This window comes from Mixophyes fleayi, chromosome 11 (assembly GCF_038048845.1).
Source record: "Mixophyes fleayi isolate aMixFle1 chromosome 11, aMixFle1.hap1, whole genome shotgun sequence".
NCBI lineage: Eukaryota > Metazoa > Chordata > Amphibia > Anura > Limnodynastidae > Mixophyes > Mixophyes fleayi.
Window position 1 is genome coordinate 83632696 of NC_134412.1, and position 23209 is coordinate 83655904.

Below are 23209 nucleotides of genomic sequence, written 5' to 3' on the forward strand. Positions count from 1 at the left end.
GATGTTTTATTAGCTCAAGTGTCCTTTGTTTGTGGTACAAGCGATCTTCCAAGAGTTACAGATGGAATAATAAAAATACATGGTCAAACAGAGCTCCTTTTTATACAGATTCTGACACAACTGTTAGCAGGGGGTAACACCGCCCCCTGATCCTAGATTGCTCCGCAAAGACTGATAAATCACATTCAATAATTTAACTTCAATATATAATCTAATCTTGCATCTAATACAGTTTACCTTTCACACCAACCTGATTTCCTCAAATGTGCTGTCTATATTGTTAGGAGGCTGCCTGTGTCTCTAACAAGACATGTACACAGGTAACGACCCCCTGCCGGTCCTTCAGGCCAAAGCTGGAATTTGTCGCTTCACATGAAAAGACTTACTTAGCATTTCCTGCTATTAGCAAACCAGACTTCCTCTAACAAATGACTATTGCATCAGAATTCAGTACATTTCTAATACAAAAATATAATACAGTATCAAAATCAGTACATTTGCAATGATATAAATTAGCCCTCTGCGCTAATAATTTAAATACATTTCTACAATAAATTATTTCTAAGTGGTCCAGCCACAGTTAATTTTACTTATCCCTGTATATAGTGATACACCGGTGTCAGCAATTTCTATCACCTTCTGAAACTTCTCTTTATCCAGAAGAGAAGACTCCCCAATGCCTGTTGGCTTCAAATAATGCACATATATATATATATATATATATATATATATATATATATATATATATATATCCTAGAACATCAAACAAACAGGGGCGCTTCCATGGTGTGTTATCCAAGTTAAAACATTTATTCAAAAGAATAAAATTGCACGTACCAGATAGTCAAAGGTTTCAACCATAGGTTACAGTATAGGTCACTTCTAGTTTGCATACACGGACATCATAATCGAAGCGGCTATAACATGTTAACAATCCACAAACACCTCGATATATATATTAGTTGTATGGCACCTCAGATTTCGTGGTGCCTGACACAAGCTTACATAATAATAACTTATTTGTTTATATAGTGTACAGCTATTTTTCTCTCTATATGGCTTAACTGTATATTTAATTCTGAGCAAAGTCTGTATTAAAAAGAAATCAGTTAAACATTTGACACATTCTGGTAATGAAGGAGAGACAAAACAAGGATTACGTGAACAAAGGATGTTGATGAATTGCTGTGAAGTATTCAAATTATAGTGTAAAAGATCAATGTTCGTGTAGGTTGTGCTACTAAGGTCTTGCATCCGTATAATTAGTCTTTCAGTTACATGTCAGGCATACCATTTAAACTCAACACTGATTAAAAAAAGAAAAAAAAAAATATCGGTTTAAGTGTTTCTGACCTAATTACATTTTACTAGTTCTATAATTGACATAGCATGCAATATTGAGGGGCCTAGTCAACGGACACCGCACATGACCCCCGTTCTCCCCTTAACCCTTTCCTAAACCTAACACTAGCTACAGAGAGCTGATGGAGAATAATACACAGACTAACTGTTCCTGTGTCAGTTCTCGCCGTTCTGGCCGGTAACCCATTAGTGTGTACTCTGCAACGATGAACGGTTATCATTCCAAAGCTCATCGTATCGTTTCATTTGATTTTTAAACTGGACTAAAAATCTCGTTCAACGATGGAACAATGTCGTTCCAATCCTGCAGTGTGTATGCACTCAGTACCGGCAGTGTCCATAGATCTCTATGGAGTGTGCAGAGTCACCGTCTATTCAGCCGATGGTTATGACAGATGAAGAGCACAGATCTGAAGGTAAATCTTGTAAAACGTGTTTAGGGTATATACATGAATCAGCATGCTGATCGGGACTTTTTTCTTTAAAATTGTTGATTTAAGGATATCACATCCGGACAAATTTTGTATAGTGCGTACCAAGACGCATGAACGTGTTACACCTCCTACAAGGCGTATCTAAAGATGTGTGTAACTCAAAATAGGACACCTATCAAAGGTACATGGAAAACTTGCATTCTGCATGCTGCTACTGTACTACACTGGGAGGTATATTTACTAAACTGCCGGTTTGAAAACGTGGAGATGTTGCCTATAGCAACCAATCAGATTCTAGCTGTCATTTTGTAGAATGTACTAAATAATTGATAACTAGAATCTGATTGGTTGCTATAGGGAACATCTCCACTTATTCAAACCCGCAGTTTAGTAAATATCCCCCATGGACTTAAAAATACATGATGCCTCTCTCAAAGCACAATAAGCTCAACTCAAAATATGGGATCAAGTTGTACAGTGGGACACGTAATACTCACAATCATACTTGGATGCAGGTCATCAGTTTTCTACATGGTTCAGGGCTGCCGTAAGTGCTCGGTATCTGTGAAAAACTAGTCTTTATCCAGGACGGGGGACAAGTTACCTAAAAAGATGAGAGACCTAAGTGGCCTAAGTCTTTTTTATTTACCACAATTATAAATGCATAAGTACTTTATGACCTTATAGATCTGAAACCTCCTCTCATTTGATCTACTATGGCTTTTCTTTGATGTTTTATCCTAACGCCTATCACTCCATGCTGAATCAGTGGGTTATAACACCGATAAAAACCGGGAGCGCTAGTTACTGCACCTAACTTTACCTAAATCATTTGCATAATTAAGCACTAAAATAATTATTTTACATAATTGATGGAAATCCTAAAATTCCTCGGTGGAGGTCTGTGCAAATTTACTTTTCTATAAATAGGTTAAAATTGACTTTGATGTGCAAGGGGATAGCAATAGCAGCTTAACTAGATCACTAACGAGTTGCTCCTTAGAATTAATGACACATGGATGATTTGTGCACTCACATATATGAGTCTTGGGAGCTCACAGTTTATATGGTGTGCTTTCTTTCATACTGCAAGCAACATATGTCATTAGAGGACTCACTGCCATACATATCTGCAACACTAGCCCAATTTTAGTCCCCTGTTAATTCAGTATAAGGAGGTAAACAACAAACAGCGTGAAATCTGGTCTATGTTTGTGAAGTACACGCAAAACATGCTTTCAGAATCAGGCAGATATTGGCAATATATTCTATTCTGTTTGCTTGCGGTTTTCTAATTGGTACCTGGATTATTTCGTGAGAAGTTGGTAGGTAAGTGTATAGATTGTATGGGAGATGGTTGGATGGTTACATAAAAAGTAAAAAAAAAAGAAATAAATATATACATAGAAATTATCTTCATTATTTAGAACAAGGGGCCTGATTCATTAAGGTTCTCAAATGAAGAGGATTCTCATTTCAGTCTCCTGGACAAAACCATGTTACAATGGAAGGGGTGCAAATAAGTGTTCTGTTTTACACATAAGTTAAATACTGACTGTTTTTTCATGTAGCACACAAATATCAACTTTAAATTTCAGTGTACAAATAAGCTATCAAATATTTGTGTGTTAAATGAAAAAACAGACAGTATTTAACTTATGTGTAAAACAGAACACTTATTTGCACCCCTTCCATTGTAACATGGTTTTGTCCAGGAGACTGAAATGAGTATCCTCTTCATTTGAGATCCTTAATGAATCAGGCCCAAGATTTGCAACACAATCTGTCCTGTTTGTACTTAATAGACATATTTATTTCAATTTTCAATGTAATCAGTGTTGAGTTTTTGCCCTCCATGAGCTTAAATAATATTTTTCAAGTATTTCTTAAATATCCATTTTTAGGCCAGACTAGCAAGATCTGATTTTGTTTAAAGAAGGGGGAGGGGCTTTGCCATATTCCTATATAATGCCAGATCAAAAGTAGATAAAACGTTGTAATTTCTCTTATGTCTGTGAACACCAAAATTGTAGTGTGACATTTCCTGCTCGTTGCGCCACAAAAACATGTACACACACTACTACGTACTTATTGGCACAAACCTTGCACTAAGGAAGCCTCAGTTGTCAGTGAGTGCCCCAGGATGGTGGTGATGAGAGGCTGTAACATAGTTCCTTGTAAATGGTAACAACATAGAGTTCTTTAAGTATGAGATTAACTATTAAAGTCTGTGCCTAGACTAAGAGCTCTCCGTATAAAAGCACCAACCACTTAGCCTTTTTGGGCCTGATTCATAAAAGAGTGCAAAGTGAACGCAATTTGCGTTTTTTAAACTTGGACACGACTGTCATTACTATCAATCGGCACTTACACCTGCCCTGTAACTGGTGCTAGTGACACGTACTAAAGGTGCCCACAGCTTGAATCCAACGTTATGTGCATGCACTCGACCTTGGCACGCCCTTACTTTTCATTGGCTATGTGCTAACGCCCTCCCCTACCCCGTTCCGCCCATGAAATTGTAGGCAGTCTAAAGTGTCATTTGTGTTCACAGATGAATTGTATGCACTTACGTTCACTGTCATAAAGTCCGCTTTTGAGAATACCCAGAGCAATTTCATGCAAACTACAGCAGGCAAAAGAACTTACATTCCTTAAATCCTTAGTGTCTTTCAATACGTGTAGCTGATGGTGAAAAAGGTACGGATAGTGGAATTCTAGATTACTTCAAACACTAATGATCAACTCTTATGTGGGAGCCAATTTTATAAAACTTAGAGTTTTTTCACAACAATGTCCTGGATTCAGGACTGAAACTGTTCAATTGAACTCACCACATATCTGCAGCTTGTGTATACCGAAGATCTATAGATTCCTATAAAGCGTTGTGCATCATAGCGTAGATGGGTGAAGTAAGTCCAAGTGTGAACGAACCCTTCAATAAGTGTTCCTGGCACTATAGTCCTTAGCATGCACTTTAGTGCGAAGAAAGCATGGTGATCATGAGAATCAATGAACCCTAGGTCAACGTGCACTTTACAGTGGCAGACACGTGATCAATGCATGGCGGGTGCTAATCAGATAGGTCGTGTCTGCCGTGGCCAAATAAAACCACCAATGAGACCAGTTGTACATGTAAATAAGAAGCTTAAACACACAACCTTTAAGCAGAGGCTTGGGCACAATGAAAATAAAAAATAAACTATAGCTAGACAAAATTGAAAGCCAGTCTAGTCCTTGTGCTTCAAAGAATTTCCCTCCAGTTCCTGTTGGGAAAAGAAAAAAACATGTCAGTCTGTCCTAAAAAACAAATAAAGTGTACTGTGCTCTATTGGTACATTATACAATAAGCATAGAATTTCATTAATTATACTTTAGCCTACATCACTTGGTATCTCAAGGTGGTCTCCCAACCCACCCAGACAAGAATGGGCTTGGTCAGGGTGATGTTACTGTAGGCATATGTTAACACAATGTACTTTAAAAGTGATGTGTGCCTTCTTCCTAATACAAGTGTGTTACTTCTTTTTATTTTTCCTCCAGTGTTACAATATAAACAAGCAAATATTGTCCTTTAAAGTGATGTGTGCTTTCTTCTTAATAAAGGTGTATCACTTCCTCTTTTTCCTCCAGTGTTACATATAAAGAAACAAACAAAAAAGATCATAACGCAAACTGTGCTATTTCTTAAACTTGAACAACTGCAATCTTTTTTTCTGATTTAAACTTCACAGTAGATATATTCCAATAAAATTTCAAACTCATAAAAGTTCTCAGTGACAAGTGTAATATCAGTCAATCTCCTTTTCTTTCTTCTCTTAGAGAGGTCTGACTTTATAGGAGTTATTCACTTTTTACAGATGAACCAAACATTTCTGTATTTGATTTCACTTATCACTCTACATACAATAGGACCAGCTGTACATGTAAATAAAAGGCTTAAACACACAACCTTAAAGCAGAGGCTTGGGCACAATGAATATATAAAAAAAACTATAACTAGACAAAACTGTAAGCCAGTCTAGTCCTTGTGCTTCAAAGAATTTCCCTCCAATTCCTTTATGGGGATACCTATTGGGAAAAGAAAATAACATGTCAGTCTGTCCTGGTTGGGCGACATATTCTTTTTTTAAGTAAACATTTTTTTTTTTTAAACTAGACATTTAGAAACTCAAAGAACAAAAAATGCTACTATCAACAAAATATAAAAAAGTTACACTGTAATAAACGGTGCATATAAACTTGGCTCTGGACTTCACAAACAGGTAAAATGCCACCTGTAACGTAAACAACAACACTAACACACAGGAGGAATGTAATATATACAAAAGAATCAAGGTTCAGGTAGATCTGGTTTGAAAACCAGCGCCTATGCCTTTAGTGACTTTATGATTTATTATGCCGTGAACATTTAAAAAGTGCTGAGTGTACAGAACCTAAGGAATAATCATAACAATAGGAAGACAGTGTCCAAAGGAGGCACAGCTAGGATGTGCTATTATTATGTTATACTGACACAATACTTCTGCTTTAATCTAATCGTGTTCTATAAACTCGCTGATTAAATCTCACATTAGAAAACACAAGCCTTAAAACATAAATGGGCTTGATAAAAAAAAAATGGTAAACATTAAGTATCACATCTGGTTAAGTGTTTTGGTGCTTAATCTTTCAGCCTGAAAGGCTTTTTAACTAACGGCTGGGGACAAAATATCAAACAGCCAGTTCTGAAAGAGATTATCGTATAAGGGTACAATGTATAGATTTACTGTCTTATTTGGTCAACAACTTAATCAAGTGCAAATCAAGTGATTTTGTGTCTCCTACAATTCGTATGCATTCCTTAGGCTCATGTAAACTGGAAACAAAATATAACAAACATTTAATTGATATAAACATTTGCTATAGATAAAAGTCATGAAAAGTCCATGCATGTATGCACCCCATCCCTATCTATCTAAAGTATTTTATGGATGCACAAAAAAAATAATCTACTAAATCCTACTGATTTAAAGCATGATTTGGGTTTGGCCAAACAACCACTATATGTCATTCCGATGTGGCAAATATCTGCCATTTTGCAGCAGATTGCCATGTTTTGAATAATAAAGTCCACTAAATTACCCAGAGCATAGGCAAACCAAAGGGGGGGGTTTCTTAGTGCCTGGAATCCCCCCCTCCAAGGCTGGGGCACTGTATAACTGAGGTGACTGGACCCTGCTCCCGCTTCACACAGCTCTAGAAGAGCTGCGTGCACCTAACAGTAGTCCACACAGCATTGTCCATGTATATTATGGGGATAGGAAGAGTTGGAGAGCAGCCAAGCACTGTCTAAAATTATAGCCACGCCCCCATGCATGCTGGGCACACCCACTGGCGTGATGTCAAAACCCCCCTCTACAATTCCTGCGTTTGCCCCTGCAGAGGGCCACAAATTACAATATAATTATTTTCTGCATCTTTAGCTATAAATGCTTATTGATGCACTTGCATCGACTATTTCATTTGCCATTAGATATTTTATCCATGAAATCTTGCTAACATTTTTTGCTGCCTTATGCGATGGAAAGTGGCAATGATCTCCAACTGTGAGCAATTATGAGTTCTTGTGATTCTCATATACTTTAATTCCAGCCAATGGAGCGTCAATCTTTCTGATGGCCTATAAACAGAGGTAATTTGATCTCACCAGTAATTCATTTGGTACTTTTAGAGACTGGATCACAACCTTGGTCTAAATAAGTTATCCTGCCTGGTCCCAACACCATTGGGCCCTAAGACTAGACCATATACATATGATGTAACTACTGAGACATTAGGTACTACATGCAGGGCCGCCATCAGGGGGGTACAGGGGGTACCCGTGTACCGGGCCGGGGCTCACCAGGGGGCCCGGCGGCTCACTCTTACCAGGGGGCCCGCTATCTTCAGCCTGGCTGTCACTGTGACAGCCAGGCTGAAGACAGCAGCGATGACACCAGGGCTTAACTTCCGCAGTGGAACGCATGTGCGTTCCAAATGCCGAACTTCCTGTTGGTGGAACGCATATGCATTCCACTGCAGGAGGTAAGGCCAGAAGTGTCTCTCTCCCTCCCTCTCCCCTAATATATATATATATATACTAGTATTAGTTTGCACACACACAGTAATTTAAACAGATATAAATTTTAAAATGTCAACCAAAACGTTTATAAAATGCAGTTTATTTTTAAGCTGTATAAACAAATAGTTTAAATGAATATGTTGCATCATTAAATACCTTCATAATTCACATTATTATACATAATAGTTTTGGATATTGTTTATTGGCTTATCACTTCTAATGTTCCCTTAATTGTGTAAAAAATATCCCCACATCTGATATGGATTATTTATATAACAAAATAAATTTCTGATTATTATTTCCATTATTTATGCCGAATGTGAGATGTCCTTCCAGATGGACACATGAGCTAATTTTAAATAGAGGCAAGCAGATATGTTATTAGACATATATAGAACTGGAGAATCATGTTGGCAAGTAAATTTAAAATACATAGTACAAAAATAAGTTAGTTCATGCAAGCATCTTGCACTTAGCTAGCAATAGTAACCCCCAACTATTTCCTGTACAACTAATGCAGTAAGCAGTGTGTGCTGTGAACAAACAACCATCATAGAAAACAACAAGGAAACCCTTATATATATATATATACAAGTTAACCCGTGCATGATACTCATGCATTCTAGTCAAATCAAGCTACTTAAGGTGTTAAAAAGGTTCTTGTCATGCATTTGGGCCTAGCCCAGGCCTCCTCAGGGGAAGAGCGTTACTCCCCGACGCAAGCGCCCTTTTTTAACGTGGTTTTGTCCACATGTCGCCACCTCATCATTTTTCTCCATCACCTCATCCTTCATCTTCATCGCCACATCCTTCATCAAGCTACTTAAGGTTTTAAAAACTCCCTACTGTCACCCCCGGCAACCACCAACCACTCCCAACGGTCACTTCTCCTTCAAGAAATATATAGGTCAGTGTATAACTCTGCCCAGCAGGTGGCGCTGCAGCTTGTTTTTTTTTTTTTTTCACACACACCACTAGACATTTATATAGTAGATATATTAGGGCCCCCCTTAACTTACCTTTCAATCGTCTATGTCTGACCCCCTTCATGGAAGAGAGGACCAGGGAGGAAGCCGGATCATGACCACAAAAGGTAAGTTTTTTGTTTTTTTTCTACAGGATTTTTTTTTTCCATTGCCTTGTGCCCCCTTTCTCCCTGGGCCCCCAGGCACCTGCCCATCATGCCCAGTCAGAAAGATGGCTCTGGTTCAAAGGGTGGGGGTCATCGGGGGGGGGGGGGCTGCCTGCTTCATTGTACTGGGCCCCACGATTTCTGATGGCGGCCCTGACTACATGATTCGTGCAAAATTCCGCCACACCCTCTCTAGATCCTCCAAGTGAGATTATAGACTGAACTTCATGACATTAAGGAATTGCTTACTCTACTTGGTAATGGACTACAAAGTGCCTCCATGATGTCACTGGTTCCTAGGAATTAATAGGCTCCGTCTGAGGTAATAGGTGAACACTAATTTACTTGTAAATTTGCATACTTGGTTATAGAAACCACTGTTATCTGTGTCTGATGTAACACAACTAGCAATACAAACAAAATAACACATAAACTCAATCCATTTTTTATTCTTAAATAATAAAATAAGGTGTCTCTTATATTAAAAACAATAACACAAGCTATTCGGGTTGACGCATGCCGCTTATTTATAAGAAAAATGTAATTATATAAAATATAAGTAATTATAAAAGAAACCTATTTCTTATCAAGCCAACAGATTTCACTGACACCTGTATCATATAGTATTTCTGACATGTTTCACGGAGTAAACAGATGGCTATGTTTGTTTATGTTTGTTTTTGCAGCCTTTTAGTTACATTATGCACGTCAAACTGGAAAGCTTACAAACAGATATACTATCGAGGGATAGATCTGTTTGTTTATCTCTATTATCAAAAGGTGTTCAGTGGGATTTTATGTGATTGTGAAGTATAACATTGTCACTTTACAGAACAAAATAAAGTATAAATATGAAGCTGTTTTGTTTAACAAATGGCTGTTATTTATTTTAATAAGGAGAATGCTTAAACGGATAATAGATGCTGTTATAGAGGAAGTATCAGAGTTCTAAGATAAATTCTGGAAAGGAAAAGCGAAAGAGGGATCAATAAATGCAAAAGTGTCACTTTACCTAAATCCACAAAAAAAGATACAATAAATATTTGCAAAAACAACATAATAAAAAAAAAAATTGCAATTTATTGAAAAAAAAACCCACAAAATCTCAACATCCAGAAGTGATGAAAATTACATGACATGATGAAACACACTAAAGTACAAAATATCCATCAATCAAGCTTGTCACAATTAAATGCTACCTTAAAACAGAAAAAGCTAATGTAAAATGTAGCCCTAGTCTGTTATATTCTGTAATATTGATGTAGTTCCTCATTGATAGAAACAATATGTAGCTCCTAAACTCCCCGAAATATTAACTGCATATATAAATTGTGTTGCTGTATAGTGAGATACCAGGGGGTAAATGTATTAAGGAGCCAAAAACATACTAGCAGGTTAATTGGCTGCTATCTAAATATTGACCCTAGTCTGTGTGTGTGTGTTAGAGAAGTTAGATTGTAAGCTCCAATGGGACAGGGACTGATGTCAGTGAGTTCTCTGTACAGCGCTGCGGAATTAGTGGCACTATATAAATAACTGATGATGATGATGATTTTTGCAAATCGCTGATTGGTGGCAACTTTGACAGCTAAATTTAAAACGGCAATTGTGTTTAAGGACAAGATCTGCCTTTAAACGCATCGCCGTTTTAAATTTAGCTCTCAAAGACGCCGAATAGCAAAAAACGCTCCTTAATACATTTACCTCCATGAAATACAGAAGTCTCTGCCTTTAAGAGACAGATTCCCACCTAACATTGAAGTGTCAATCAGACTCAAAACTATGCACCGCCAACGGTGACGTCGACATCATACCAAGTGTAAATGCAAATGTGCATCATCCGGACAGCAGTGAGACGTCTTCAAAGTGAACTAAGCACTGATGCCGGCACAGGTGCAAGTAGAGCTAGCTCAGGGTGTTATCTCAGGGCTACAGATCTCAGTGATGTTCCTGCTTGGTGGCACAATCCCACAAACTCTCTGTAAGGCTTGGTACACGCAACAGAAAATTTCTCCCGATGCGATATCGTCCCAATCAGCAGCCGATTCATGCGTACACATTAAACATGTTTGACATGATTTACCTTCAGATCTGTGCTCTTCATCTGCCATAACCATCGGCTGAAAAAATCGCGACTCTGTAAACTCTATGGTGATCTGCCTACAGTGCTGGTCCTAAGTGCGTACACACTGCAGAATTTGCCCGACATCGTTCCATCGTTTATAAAGATTTTTAGTCCGTTTATAAAATCATATCAAACGATACGATGTGCTTTGGAAGGATAAAACATAATCGTGGGAGCGTACATACTAATGATCATTTATCGTGTGTTTGGCGGGATAATTGGGTGAAAAACCTGTACTGTGTACTCAGCCTTGGTTAATCAATGCTTTATATGAATATAATAGGTTTAGATAAAGCTCTGACTTCAGAAACAGAACTCGTATACTGTATGTATAATTCTGTTGAGTGTGAGGGAACTGATCTGTTCCGACACACATGTCTGCCAGCATAAACAATATTCACGATCATTTTAATCATCATCATCAACATTTGATTATATAGCGCCACTGATTCCGCAGAGCTGTAAAAAGAACTCATTCACATCAGTCCCTGCCTCATTGGAGCTTACAGTCTAAATCCCCTAACACACACACACAGTGAGAGAGAGGGAGACTAGGGTCAATTTTAATAGCAGATAATTAACCTACCAGTATGTTTTTGGAGTGTGGGAGGAAACCGGAGCACCCGGAGGAAACCCACGCAAACATGGGGAGAACATAAACACTCCACACAGATAAGGCCATGGTCGGGAATTGAACTCATGACCCCAGCGCTGTGAGGAAGAAGTGCTAACCACTGAACCACCATGGTGCACAGTTTAATTACTGTTATAAAGTGTTTATTTAATTTATACATAAACCAAGGCCGTAATTTACACTTAAAACTTCAGGGAACTTGTTGTTCAGATTTTACTGGCTGAACCCTAAACATTCAGACAAACCTGAATCTTGTAAGATATCAGTGTTGCTGAATTCTTGTATTTAATAGGTTCCAAAACTATAATAATGTATTAATAACAATTTGCAGTTTTGTGCTCTGTGTCCACGTTACAATTTCTGTGCATTTTACAAATTCAACCCAAATGAATCACTAAACAATGAAATGTCTATTTACAAAAGAATAAAATCCAATCATTACTATCAGATAGCTCGGACTCCCATGAGTACTGGCTCGCCAGGTTCTTTGCTGGAAACATGTAAATTGAAAATCTTACTGGAATTCAGACTCTTGCTATAAGTAAATTGGCCTAATTAGTGGAAATAGATTTCGGCACCAAGCAAGCTGATCAAAGGTTGTTCCACCGGGGCATCCTGATTCCACAAACATGGGCACCATTGTCATTGCCAATGCGGTGAGCCAACTGATGTTAAGGTATGGAGTCGGACTCTGAAAATTAAATGGGTACTGAGACATTATATATTTTTGTAAAAGCATTGAAGTGCTTTGTGCGGTGATTAAAAAAAAGGGCTCTATGGTCAGCAGCTATTTATATAGCACCACTAATTCTGCAGAGCTGTACAGAGAACTCACTCACTGCCCCATAAGAGCTTACAGTCTAAATCAGTGTTGGCTAACCTGTGACACTCCAGGTGTTGTGAAACTACAAGTCCCAGCATACCCTTCCAGCAATAAGCTGCTATATATTGGCAAAGCATGCTGGGACTTGTAGTTTCACAAACACCTGGAGTGTCACAGGTTTGCCAACACTGGTCTAAATTATTTAACGTACACAGATTAACGTGAATGTGAGAGCAGCCAATTAACCTACTAGTATGTTTTTTTTGGAGTGTGGGAGAAAACCGGAGCACCCGGAGGAAACCCACGCAAACACGGGGAGAACATACAAACTCCACACAGATAAGGCCATCGTCGGGAATCAAACTCATGACCCCAGTGCAGTGAAGCAGAAGTGCTAACCACTGAGCCACCGTGCTGCTCTTCTTTGAATAATGCTTTATTTTGTTGCTTAGTAACCATTCAAGTATTTTTAACATTTTCAGCCATACGAGACACTTTTAGACTACAGTACGGCAGACCTCACTCATGTGACCATTCAAATACAAATATGAAAAATGTAATGGGAAAATAAACTGTGCTTTGAAATTGGGTAACTTTTCCTTTTACAATGAAGAACCTAAGCCGCATGTACTATTTGGGCTGCCTTAGGCCACATTGAGGGGCTCATTCATCTTCGAAAGCAAAGATACACACATTCATTTGTGCAACATACAGTCCCATCAGAATGCATGCAAAAAAATATATTTTATAAAACAAATTAGCAACTCTTAATACTATAATCATTAACAAAAATATGTGTTTTATATTAAAAAAAATGTTTTACATAAAATACATAAATCAATATATTCTTAATGCATCCTGTACATAAAATGCATTTTTATGGTTTCTCTTACTTGCAGCCACATGTCCTGGCATGCATACGTGTCAGTCATCACTATCAGCACCTGCACCTGCCCTGTAGCTGGTGGAAATGATAGGACTAAAAAGCATGTACTCAAGATACCCTGAACTTGAATCGGACAAATCTGTGTAGGCTTGGCCTTACTGCACATTGCCTACATTCTTTCCCTCCTTCCCATCCCGTTCCCCCCTTCAAGTCGTAAGTGACATTTGCGTTCAAAACATGAGTTGCATGCAATTGCGTTCACTGATAATACGCAAACCGAGGGGGGGGGGGGGGTTTCTTAGTACCTGGAAACTCCCCTCTAAGCCTGGGGCACTGTATAATTGAGGTGGCTGGACCCTTCCCCCACTTTACAAGGCTCTGCTTGAAAAGGGAGACCTGCGTGCACCTAACAGTAGTGCATGTAGCATTGCCCATGTATATTATGGGGATAGGAAGAGTTGGGGAGCATCCAAGAACTGTCTAATATTATAGCCACGCCCCCATGCCTGCTGGTCACGCCCACTGGTGGCGTGGTGTGAAAACCCCCCTCTACAAATCCTGCGTTTGCCCCTGCTGATGTAAGTTCCATTCTGGTGCATGCGCAGAGCGTTTGCACGCAAGATATGCTGCGGACATGGACTTTAGTCCAAAAATGAATCAGGCCCTGAACTAGTAAATTTTGGATTAGTGAATGTAGTTTGCATGCTTTATCAATTGCTTTAAATGCAAACAATAATATATAGATCCTTCATAGGCAGACAATGGGACCTGCTCACAAATGTTGAATCTTACTGAGTAATTAGCAAATAAATTGTGTATCGATAATTAATACTATACTTATCCCTCCTGTTTTTCATCCCACATAAATTGACTCTAGAGTACCAGTTTATACCTCATCTACATCAGCTTTCATCCAACGTTTCTCCACTAACAATCATGATCTACCGTCTTCCAGGTGATTCTATATAATGAACCTCGTGAGACTATCAGACGTCACAATTTCCAGTCTCACAGAAACATCAGACATTTTGATGTGCTAAAACATCGATGTGACACGTATGTGTATATTTTCCATGCAAGCTGCCAATTTATGCCATTTCTACTTTAATGAGGACTCTGTTTGCATCACTAATTGTCCCTTAGGGAATTTCATCTCTATAGACAGAGCACAAAATGATGTTTCAATGCCGGCTCGGTGCGGTGGGGGATTAAATAATGAAAAAAAAATCCTCGCCGACCATTCAAACGTTTGCAAATCTTAACAGATTTGCAGTTGCATCCACGCTGGCACATTGGAAATTGAGAATTCATTTAGTATCCACAGTTGTGACAATTCGCACAAGAGGAATAGAATCTTGATGTTGAGAAACCGGCAGAGCACAGATCCAACTGTTGATTTCCAACTTGTAACCACTGGCAAAAAAAAAAAAGTCTTGTAATTATGTCTTCTGAATTGACAATTGGTTATTAGTAGTTCAGAAATAGCAATCATTGAGATAAAGCGCCGACTGCTGGGTTCTCGGTTTCCTTCCTAGCGAAACCCTTCTTTTTGTGAAACAGGAGAGAAAAAGGGACAAATTGTCAGACTAACTGCAGTAATTTGGAAAGCAGCAAATTAGAAGATACATTTACTCCAATGTGTGTCGTTAACCAAGACACATTTCTCTCCCAGGACATTATTATTTTGCACAAAAGAAAGTTAATAAATAACTGTCAGAGATACTCTGACAATTTCTACATACGTATCATGAGAGGAAACACACAAAACAGCCAATTATTGTTCAAAGAGATAAATTAATTTCTTCTCGATGCTAAACTAGATTTGATTACAATATACCGACCCAACCTTGAACATTAATTTTCAAATTAAAATGATTCAGTTGGACAGAGCTGAACTTGAATCTTGCATTGACAAAAAAATTATAACCATAAGAATACCAAACCAAAACTTGCATTTTGTGTATTGCTAAGATTATAATGTACATTATACCATATGTCTGTTTAAAGGACATCTAAATGAAAAAAATAAAATCTATCTAGAAACTGTACACTACAGATGTTCCACTAGAATCATAGATGATTGACTTTGTAGGGAATTTTGTCGTGATGGACGCAAGTTCCGTCAACATCGTTTGGCATAAATTTCATCTGAAGAAAAGACACATTTTACGTAGTATGCCGATTTGGACACATCTCAGCTGATAGTCATCATTATGAGTTTGTGTCTTAGAGCAGGGTTAGAGCACCCTCAACGGATAAGTTTCCTGGCAGGTGTATCTGAGTCTACAGGTCTACATTGGTCACATTTACTTGAACCTGTCCTTACTGTACTTGGCTTACACTTGCACGCCCCTTGTCGCTTCCCATCTTCCTCTGTAAGAGTAAGGAGTCATGTACGCATCATCATCGTCGTCTATTTATATAGCGCCACTGATTCCGCAGCGCTGTACAGAGAACTCACATCAGTCGCTGCACCATTGGGGCTTACAGTCTAAATTCCCTAACACACACACAGACAGACACACACAACAGACAGGCTAATTTGTTAGCGACCAATTAACCTACCAGTATGTTTTTGGAGTGTGGGAGGAAACTAGAGCACCCAGAGGAAACCCACGCAAACACAGGGAGAACATACAAACTCCACACAGATAAGGCCATGGTCGGGAATGGAAATCGTGAACCCAGTGCTGTGAGGCAGAAGTGTTAACCACTGAGCCACCGTGCTGACTCTGCATACAAATTCACACGTTAGTCGTCTTTGTGGGCATGTGCAGTAGTGAAATTCCTATTGTACAAATGGACTTGTACCCAACTCCGCATGAAACCCGAAATGTGGAATCTGTCATTGAAGCCACGGACCGGACTATAAGGTGGTGGACCATCCAGATTTGTCCTAAGACCTTACATTTTTGCATAATAATTGCTTATCTATAGACAGCGTTGCTTGGGGTACCTGTTTTTCTGGCCACCGGTGATGGATGAGAGTAGAACGTCAATAGTTCCATTTTTATTTAACTTTTTTTTATACTAAATATGAGATTCACATCTGGAAATCTGAATCACAGTCAATAATATTGTCTGCTCTTTATAGTTATTGACTTACCTCACAAATCAGATAATTAAAGCGACTGTAACTTCAAAATAATTATTGAGCTAACTGTGATTAGCAAAGGGGAATGTATGTACTACACATGGTTTTATGTTATCCCCTCGAACTATGAGCAAAATTATATACACTCTCACAAAGACAGGTGATACATCTGTCAGGAGGTGTAGCTTCGGCAGGTGCTGGAGGGTTGGTTCAACAAGATGCAATGATTGGCAGCACGGTGGCTCAGTGGTTAGCACTTCTGCCTCACAGCACTGGGGTCATGAGTTCGATTCCTGACCATGGCCTTATCTGTGTGGAATTTGTTTGTTCTCCCCGTGTTTGCGTGGGTTTCCTCCCGGTGCTCCGGTTTTCTCCACACTCCAAAAACATACTGGTAGGTTAATTGGCTGCAATCAAAATTTAACCCTAGTGTCTCCCTTTCTGTCTGTCTGTCTGTGAGTGTGTGTCTATATTAGACTGTAAGCTCTAATGGGGCAGGGACTGATGGGAATGACTTCTCTGTACAGCGCCGCGGAATTAGTGGCGCTATATAAATAAATGATGATGATGATGGTGATGATAGCCAATTCCAATTGTTCGACTGAGCATCGTCTCTCCAGCTAGAAGAACTTACATCATTAGCATTGCTGCTATATTATATGAAGTTGCAGCCATCAATATCCCATTTAGTTAATTGACATTTCCATTTGCACTACTGCAGGCAAGAAAATTTCCATTTTTAAGGGAAAAATAACAGATGTTACTTTATTTAAATTAAATTTTTAGATAATTTAATATAATAGAATTTGTAATTGTATTTTATATTTGTGTTTGTATTAAATTTTTATGAAAATGCAATTTTTGCATCTATTAATAACAGTTAACAAAAACTATTCTCTCTTGTGTATATGAGATGTCATTACCTTAGTAGAGGGGTAATGTGATTTTAGCACTTACTAATAACATTGTTAAGCTGTATGTCTACCCTATCTCTATGTTATTATGGGACATAACTATACACACTTGTACACCTGGGGGTATATTTCCTAAACTGAGGGTTTGAAAAAGTGGAGATGTTGCCTATAGCAACCAATCAGATTCTAGATATCATTTATTTAGTACATTCTACAAAGTGACAGCTAGAATCTGATTGGTCGCTATAGGCAACATCTCCACTTTTTCAAACCCACAGTTTAGGAAATATACCCCCTGGTTTACTATAGATGTCTATGTTCCTGACTGTAATATGAAATGCTGTCATGCCATCTTATATAACACAAGTTAACCCGTGCATGATACTCATGCATTCTAGTCAAATCAAGCTACTTAAGGTGTTAAAAAGGTTCTTGTCATCTTCATCGCCACACACACGCCGCTAGGCTTTTATATATTAGATAATGCTAAGAATTTAGTAGGTCAGTGTAGTATATAACTCTGCCCAGCAGGTGGCGCTGCAGCTTGAGCACTCTGTCACCCGGTAGTTTTTTCCACACACACACACACACACACTAACACAGCATGTGTGTTCATGAGGTAAAATTACCTCACGAAAATGAGTTTGAGCCCTCAACTCGTAAATTTAGCCTTTACTACCCCTCCCACGGGGGGAAAGGGGGATGATGGAAGTTAACTGACTTCACTATTATAATTGTAGGGGAAATTTACTAACAATCGGTTTGAACACTTTATGGTGGAAGTTTTAGGCTTCCATTCACACATCATTTATAGTTGTCCCCTTTTAATATCAACTAATACACAATTGTTTGGTCAGCACCAGGCAGATATGTGGGGTTAGAGGTATCAAACCTTCTAAAATAGAATAGTAGAGATGTTGCCCATAGCAACCAATAAGATTCTAGCTATCATTTGTCTAGTAAATTCTAGAACATGATAGCTAGAATTTGATTGGTTGCTATGGACAACACCTCCACCTTTCCATTATAGAAGGTCTGATCCATCTAACTCGGGGAGTATGAACACAATTTAGAGCATTCAGTAATCACATACATATAGGATGGAGGAAAATAACAGATTAGTTCAGCCGTTATACTTATTTGTAGACCTGATGCCAGTCTTCCCTCAAACTTGTAGCCTAAAACAGAAACTTTATGCCAGTCCGAAGTTGCCTTCAGAGTTATCCAAAGATTTGAGCCCAAACCCTAAAATAATGTCAACATCATATCATAACTAACTTACTTTTTTGGTATTTTTATTGCTATCTTTATAAGCATATTGGGATTTTCTGAGATGATAAAATGAGAATTGCTAAGGAAAATTTTGTTCCAAATCTACCCTGACCGTCCGTGACCGGTGTTTTGTTATTTTATTTTGTTTCAGCTGCAGCTAAGTCAGTATTCAAATAAAGCCTGGGGCTCCGTCCTGGAAGACAATGCTTGTTGGGTGAAATCATTTCACTAGATTTACAGCTTGATGTTTGCCACTTGCTTTGTAACTATCCAGCTGCTATAATGGTTATGTCTATCTACCTGTCATATATCTCATAGCTGTGTCCTTGTATTGGGAAGGAACAAAAGCCAGCACACAAAATGTAATTCTTATTGCAGTTTGTAGTATTTGCTGTTTCTCTTTTACTAAAACATGAAACATGTCAGAAATTGTGAAAAATTTAAGATTGTTTTCAAAAGTATATATATATATATATATTGTGGAGAGAGCACACTTCTGGAGAAACACGTGAAAACAACTTCTTGCCTTTTTACTTTGTTTTAATGTGACCCTGTACACTATGTAAACTGAGACCATCTCTCTAGACACCAGAGAGCTTTCCTAGCATCAGCCACCCTGAATAGTGAAACAAACAGGTTTTTATACCTGACACTCCTCCCACAGTCCTAGCTTGATGGGCAGGTGACACACCCACCTTTCCTTTAAAAAGGATTTCTCTCGGCTGCATCTGTTTGCTCAGATTGCAGACACAACCTGACAGCCTGGTGTGGGAAAAGACTCTTCCAAACCATGCAAGTTAAATCTTTATATTATTGTTTTGTCACACATATGTCTGGACCCGTTTATCTTTAACCTAGGTGTACTATTGCACTAATGTATCTGTTTGCATCCTTTCTCTGCACATACACATATACGTGTGCAAACTATTGTTCTTATATATTTTTTAAATAATCTCTAAAAACTTCAGTCAGTCAGTTCCCAGCAGTTGGTAATTACATATATTGGCTAGTTCCTGGCTCTGGGCAATTGTTAACCACAGGTAGAGATCCAGTTTCCAGCAGTTGGTAATTACATGTACTGTGCTAGTTCCTGGCTCTGTGCAGTAGATTACCACAGGCAGAGATCCAGTTTCCAGTTGATAATTACATGTAGTGTGCTAGTTCCTGGCTCTGGGCAGTAGATAATCACAGGCAGAGCTCTAGTTTCCAGCAGCTGGTAATTACATGTACTGGCTAGTTCCTGGCTCTGGGCAGTAGATAACCACAGGTAGAGCTCTAGTTTCCAGTAGTTGGTAATTACATGTACTGTGCTAGTTCCTGCTCCTGGGCTGTAGATAACCCCAGGCAGAGATCTAGTTTCCAGTAGTTGGTAATTACATGTACTGTGCTAGTTCCTGCTCCTGGGCAGTAGATAACCCCAGGCAGAGATCTAGTTTCCAGTAGTTGGTAACTACATGTACTGTGCTAGTTCCTGCTCCTGGGCTGTAGATAACCCCAGGCAGAGATCTAGTTTCCAGTAGTTGGTAATTACATGTACTGTGCTAGTTCCTGGCTCCGGGCAGTAGATAACCACAGGCAGAGATCTAGTTTCCAGTAGTTGGTAATTACATGTACTGTGCTAGTTCCTGGCTCCGGGCAGTAGATAACCACAGGCAGAGCTCTAGTTTCCAGCAGCTGGTAATTACATGTACTGTGCTAGTTCCTGGCTCCGGGCAGTAGATAACCACAGGCAGAGATCTAGTTTCCAGTAGTTGGTAATTACATGTACTGTGCTAGTTCCTGGCTCCGGGCAGTAGATAACCACAGGCAGAGATCTAGTTTCCAGTAGTTGGTAATTACATGTACTGTGCTAGTTCCTGGCTCCGGGCAGTAGATAACCACAGGCAGAGATCTAGTTTCCAGTAGTTGGTAAGTACATGTACTGTGCTAGTTCCTGGCTCCGGGCAGTAGATAACCACAGGCAGAGATCTAGTTTCCAGTAGTTGGTAATTACATGTACTGTGCTAGTTCCTGGCTCTGGGCAGTAGATAACCACAGGCAGAGCTCTAGTTTCCAGCAGCTGGTAATTACATGTACTGTGCTAGTTCCTGGCTCCGGGCAGTAGATAACCACAGGCAGAGATCTAGTTTCCAGTAGTTGGTAATTACATGTACTGTGCTAGTTCCTGGCTCCGGGCAGTAGATAACCACAGGCAGAGATCTAGTTTCCAGTAGTTGGTAATTACATGTACTGTGCTAGTTCCTGGCTCTTGGGCTGTAGATAACCACAGGCAGAGCTCTAGTTTCCAGCAGCTGGTAATTACATGTACTGTGCTAGTTCCTGGCTCCGAGCAGTAGATAACCACAGGCAGAGATCTAGTTTCCAGTAGTTGGTAATTACATGTACTGTGCTAGTTCCTGGCTCTGGGCAGTTGATAACCACAGGTAGAGCTCTAGTTCCCAGCAGTTGGTAATTACATGCACTGTGCTAGTTCCTGGCTCTTGGGCTGTAGATAAACACTGGTAGAGCACCAGTTCCTGGTAGTTGGTAATTACATGTACTGTGCTAGTTCCTGGCTCCGGACAGTAGATAACCACAGGCAGAGCTCTAGTTTCCAGCAGCTGGTAATTACATGTACTGTGCTAGTTCCTGGCCCTGGGCAGTTGATAACCACAGGCAGAGCTCTAGTTCCCAGTTCCAGTTGATTGCAACAATTAACCAATCTGATCAGATTTCAGTGGAAAATTTTCCCAAAAAATTAAAAGTGAGCCAATAACCTTACATATTACTGAGGGCATTGAAAAACCATGTTTTACATTTTCTTACATCACTTCCAATCGATTTGGACTTGTTTGCACTAGGACCACTGACTAACACTCAACCAATCTACTCAAAAATTGTCTGACCAACTGCGCACATCCGTCAATATAGTGTCATTTGCAGTATGGAAAACTAGACTCATTATTTGCAAACATAAAAAAAAAATGTTCTTTGAAACCAAAGTTGTCATCATCATAGAAATCAGACTTCTAGAAAAAAGACAATATAACTTTTGTGTAAGGTGTTCAGCACACTGCTTTAGAGCAGACAATTTATTTTGTATAATGTGTGATGAATCATCTGGTACAGCAAGATATATCCAAGTGCTTTTGCTAACTGAGGAAGCTCCAGTACATAAAGTGTTTCATTTAACTCTGAGTTTTGCTGTATTACATTTTGGTACAGCGGACAAGTCTTCTGCCCTCAGCGTAATTCTGGAAAACACTTGCATGTAATATTACAGTGAAGTTCCAGTATGCGGGATACTTGCCTGCTCTCCCGAGAGTCCAGGAGACCTATCCGAATTTCGGGAGTCTCCCGGACATTCCGGGAGAGTTGGCAAGTATGAATTACATTAGATAATGTGCTCAACATAAATGCTATATTTCTCTAATCATTCTCGTCACTGATATACACACATCCCAATTTATCGCAAAATTATTTTGGATTATACTGAGCGATCATTATGTAATGTTATACACACTATTTAAGGATATTACTTAGAGGTACCTGTCAAGTATATCCTGAGAAATCAGTTTGGAATCATTATAACTTTATCTACATGTATATTTTTTGTGTGTTTATCTTGATGTAACATAGTTTAGCGATGTTTAAACTTTACATCGATTTAAATTAGCAAACAGAATTGTAGAATACGTTTTCTCCCACTATAGCAGGAATTTTCCCTGCTGGCAATAAAAAAAAATGCATTTGCATCCTTTACAACAGTGGTCCGAGTCATTAAGGCACGCTGCGTTTGTTATAAACCACGCGCACGCTCGTCTCTCTGTAAAGTCAACAAGGAATGGATCTAAAGATACGTGGGGTGTTGTCCACGGGTGTAGATTTACTCTGCTGTACTAGACCAGACACTGCAGGATACCTACAGTACCTATGTAGAATCTAAAATCTCAAAAGAACACACAGAAAAAAAATACTAAGCAATTAATGTTACCTGTCAATAATATGGTCATTTATGATTATAAATGGATTTTTTTTAAAAAAAATAGTTTTTTTTATATATATATAGTTTTTTCCTATGAAAAACATTTAGGCTGTAATTAATGTCTATTGTACATAACGGACATTTTAACATTTGCTCCTGAATGCAGACACATGTTAGAGCAGCATGGTGGCTAAGTGGTTAGCACTTCTGCCTCGCATGACTCATGATTCAATTCCCCACCATGGCCTTATCTGTGTGGAGTTTGCATGTTCTCCCCGTGTTTGCGTGGGTTTCCTCCGAGTGCTCCGGTTTCCTCACACACTCCAAAAACATACTAGTAGGTTAATTGGCTGCTAACAAAATTGATCCTATTCTCTCTCTGTCTGTGTGTGTGTGTGTGTGTGTGTGTCTGTGTGGGTGTGTGTGTGTGTGTTTCTGTGTGTGTGTCTGTGTGTGTGTCTGTGTG

At 39.0% G+C, this 23209-nt stretch overlaps 1 long non-coding RNA gene across 1 annotated transcript in view; it reads right to left on the reverse strand.

Moving 5' to 3' along the window:
* Nucleotides 1–3841: 3841 nt before the first annotated feature.
* LOC142106946 (uncharacterized) overlaps nt 3842–23209 on the reverse strand; it is a 34233-nt gene continuing 14865 nt past the window's right edge. Inside the window, exons 2-3 of the long non-coding RNA XR_012679822.1 lie at nt 5749–5867; nt 3842–5062 (exon numbers count right to left, since the gene is read on the reverse strand). This is a non-coding gene — a long non-coding RNA (uncharacterized LOC142106946). The remainder of the gene's footprint in view (nt 5063–5748; nt 5868–23209) is intronic.